We start from the raw sequence: 4474 nt of genomic DNA, 5'->3' as shown, positions 1-4474 counted from the left end.
TATCACACTGCAGTCTGGAGCAGAGTACCAATCCAGGTGACTGGTGAAATAGTTATCTTGACCTCATTTCCGCCCCTCTCGTCCAGATAAACTGCTGAAATATCTGATGGGCCTGCGCTCATAATGCCAATGTTCCCTGTAAATCTTTTCAGCAGCCATTGGCCAATAGGGCATTATTTGATATCGCTGGTGAAATGGCTCTGAAATGAGCAGTAGTCAGTTTTTCATTGTAGATTTTGTCTCTCATTTTGCATGTGAACAAAGCAAGATATTGCAAGTTCCAGATTGCATGGGACCTTTCGCCTTTTAAATGGGCGCTGGGCGCTCGGTGATGGGAATGCTGGGATCTCCATACTGTAAACACTGGGCTCTCTGTGCTGAGAACGCTGGGCTCTCTGTGCTGAGAATGCTGGGCTCTCTGTGCTGTGAACGCTGGGCTCTCTGTACTGTAAACACTGGGCTCTCTGTGCTGAGAACTCTGGGCTCTCTATGCTGAGAATGCTGGGCTCTCTGTGCTGAGAACGCTGGGCTCTCTGTACTGTTAAAGTTGGGCACTCTGTGCTGTGAACGCTGGGCTCTCTGTACTGTAAACACTGGGCTCTCTGTGCTGAGAACGCTGGGCTCTCTGTACTGTAAACACTGGGCTCTCTGTGCTGAGAACGCTGGGCTCTCTGTGCTGAGAACGCTGGGCTCCCTGTCCTTTGAACGCTGGGCTCTCTGTGCTGTTAACGCTGGGCTTCTGTACTGTTAAAGCTGGGCTCTCTGTGCTGAGAACGCTGGGCTCTCTGTCCTGTGATCGCTGGGCTCTCTGTACTGTAAACGCTGGGCTCTCTGTGCTGTAAACGCTAGGCTCCCTGTCCGGTGAACGCTGGTTTCTCTGTGCTGAGAACGCTGGGCTCTCTGTGCTGAGAACGCTGCGCTCTCTGTGCTGTGAACACTGGTCTCTCTATGCTGAGAACGCTGGTCTCTCTGTGCTGAGAACGCTGGGCTCTCTGTACTGAGAACGCTGTGCTCTCTATGCTGAGAACGCTGGGCTCTCTGTGCTGAGAACGCTGGGCTCTCTGTACTGTAAGCGCTGGGCTCTCTGTGCTGATAACGCTGGGCTCTCTGTGCTGTAAAAGCTAGGCTCCCTGTCCGGTGAACGCTGGTCTCTCTGTGCTGAGAACGCTGAGCTCTCTGTACTGAGAACGCTGTGCTCTCTGTGCTGAGAATGCTGGACTCTCTGTACTGTAAACCCTGGGCTCTCTGTACTGAGAACTCTGGGCTCTCTGCTGAGAATGCTGAGCTCTTTGTGCTGTAAACGCTAGGCTCCCTGTCCGGTGAACGCTGGTCTCTCTGTGCTGAGAACGCTGGGCTCTCTGTACTGAGAACGCTGGGCTCTCTGTACTGTGAACGCTGGGCTCTCAGTACTGTGTGCCGAGCAATTAGTGTTTTCTGAGTTTGGGTTGAAGCAGAGGTTTTGAGATGTCTTGGAAAACCCATGCAGAATTTAACCGCGTTGAGTTGTCTGCTTTTTGTTTTTTTCCAGTGTTTGGAAACAGGTCGAGGATGAACTGTGTACAATAATTTTGCCACTAGCTGATGTTGAATTTGTTTTAAAAATGTACAGTAAAGTTGCATTTATATGTACATTAAATGTATACCGTGAATAATTTTTCACATATTTCCTACATTGTGATACATAGACTTGATGGTACACTTTAAAAAAAATTATTTAAGAGTAGTGCAAACCAGATGGAAATTTCCATTAAGTCCTTGAGGTTAAGGCAGATGTGGGCAACAAGGGCCATATCTGTCTCTGGTTTCCATGCCAACTTGTGGCATTAGTTACTTAATTAGCCCTAAAATGTATGCCGTCTAACATTTTAGCTGCATTTCTTGATGAGCGCATGAATGACAACTACAGACTGTTCTTGTGTCCATATGTGAAACCTTCTACTGCGATCTAATCTTTGAGAGGTCCAGTGCTGGTGTATCCTGCCAGTTAGTTCATTTATCCAAGGTAATCAGTGGAAACAAAAACCTGTACACACACCAGCTCTCCAGGATCAGAATTTCCCACCCCTGGGTTAAGGGGTTAATGCTTCCAAGTGCAATTTATAAGCTGTACAACAAAGATGCTATTTCAACCAGATGAGACACACAGGTGAATTAAGAACCGATGACCTGTATATGGAGACATATCATCCATGCACATCCACAGAGGCTTGTGCCCAGTCAAATGTGCCTTTGATCCCACGGGATGATGTGTGTATACAAAGGTCGAAGCCTGCAATTCACCTGTGTTGTCTTTGTCATGCACCCTATAAATCAAACTGTGATGTGGATATTTTTCATTAAATGTTCTCTTTTCCTCTTCTGACAGTTGGAAGTTAGGGTTATACAAGATATACAAGAACTGGATTCCTATGGGAGCTGCTCAATGGCTCATGAAGCCAATCCATAGAGGCTGCCATGTTTGATTATGGGGCTTTTGGCACCAGAGCATGTGTGCTGGTTACCTAAATGTGAAGGATCACAGAACAATGACGTTAACCCACGGGGGTGCACTCCGAAAAAGCATTGAAATCGTCTGACGAACTGTGACTTTGCTGGCTAGCTAAAGGATTTTATGGAAGAAAACAAGTGACTTATTATGACAAAGAAATTTCTAATGTGGTATCTAACATGTCTGCATGTTAAATTGATAAATAATTAATTAAATATTTTTATAAAAGCATTCGGCAACACTTGACTTGACACTTACATTAGCTAGCTGTATACGTGCTTAGAAAAGCTGGTACGCAAGCTAGCGAGACTGAAATTCAATGAGAAGTTGTGGTTAGCTAGCTAACTAAAGAACTAGTATGCTTCATAAGCTAGCAATTGACCTGAATTACTGACTAGCCCCAGCCAGCGAGACAGTAGAACAGTTGTACTGTAGCTAGCAGGCTAGCCACAACGTCTGACTGGTTGAAATCCTAGTCAAGTGTGCACTCTCCATTCTGTGTTATGGTAGCTAGCTACTTGGTAAATCAATTGTAGTATAACAGGATCTTTTTACAACCATAAATGACCTCTATTTGATAACAGGCATTTAGCAGACACTCTTAGCGGAATACACAACTTTCTACATAGCGTTTACATTGCATCCATTTGTACAGCTGGATATAAACTGAAGCAATGCATGTTATGTACCTTGCTCCAGTGTTGTGCAAGTTCACACTTCACAAGAGCAAGCTCAAAGTTCAGTTCATACAGATTAAAATGAACTAGTTCACGTTCATAGTTCACAATTTCAAATTTTGAACTAAGTTCACAGTCCCAAAAAATGAACTAGTTCACGTTCATTTCTTCCGTTTTTTAAATTCTATTTTTTTTTCAGTAGAACCTCCTCCTCGGCAGGACAACGACACATGTTTAGTGCAAGGTTTAGATACAGATAACAATGCTGAATCCGTCTGACGTAATTTACATAGAAATCGTACTCTCAGATCGTCGGGGAACACTCACAGTGGCCAAGATAAATCGATGACGATTTAGAAAATGTATAGATTTAAATCAATCCTATAGTGGGACTTTTGCCATTTATTGAAGGTGCAACAGAAATTTTCGGTGCCGTTGACCGTAATCGAATGCTTTCATTTTTATCATTTGACTGACCAAGTACCATTAAAAAGCAAGTTTTATGGGTTAGTGCTATTGGCTTATGCTAGCTATATCATACAAACCTCATATGGGGGTCAGTAAAGGCTAACAACACACTAGCACTTACTTCTTGTTAGTTTTATCTCATAAAAAACACATTTTCAACATATAAAAATGCCAAGTTACTCACACATACAAGACATATCCCATCTGTAACTCATTCATTCAGACCAAAATCCAGGCCTGCCATTAAAACTATTGATATCAAAATGATGCCAGGTTACGGTACTACAAACAATATAGCCTATCTTGCCTCACCGATATAAAATAAGATGTATTCCAAAGCAATGCTACCCAATATTTCCTCAATAATATTGGGTAAACACACCTGGATCTTGTATGTGTGAGTAACTTGGCATTTTTGTACGTTGAAAACGTGTTTTTTATGAGATATCATTTCTTTTTGCAAAGCGTTTATCATGAAAGTGAGAAATGCGAAGTGACCCTGTAAGAAATGGTTGTGGATTATGGCTGTCGTGTGAATTTGTACAGTCTGATGAGCGTGTACCGCTTAGCAGTTTCGGTTTGCTTTATATGTAAAACAGTGGCTGTGACAAAGGGTGCGGTGGCGAAAGTGTAAACGCATCAGAAATGCAGGCGAAATATGGGCAGTGTATGTACTCACGGATTGTGAGTACTAGGGCACAGCAGACTAGCTGTTTAAGCTGGAAATGTTTCAGAGTAAAAAGGTATGGGTATTTTGTGTGTGTATGCGAGTTTTTGATTGGGTCGTGTAGGTGAAGATTTGGCTGGTGTCGGTAAAATGTCCAATGGGGAGACATGTTGT

Source organism: Anguilla anguilla, chromosome 16 (assembly GCF_013347855.1).
Source record: "Anguilla anguilla isolate fAngAng1 chromosome 16, fAngAng1.pri, whole genome shotgun sequence".
Classification (NCBI taxonomy): domain Eukaryota; kingdom Metazoa; phylum Chordata; class Actinopteri; order Anguilliformes; family Anguillidae; genus Anguilla; species Anguilla anguilla.
Note: the sequence above shows the minus strand (reverse complement) of the source record.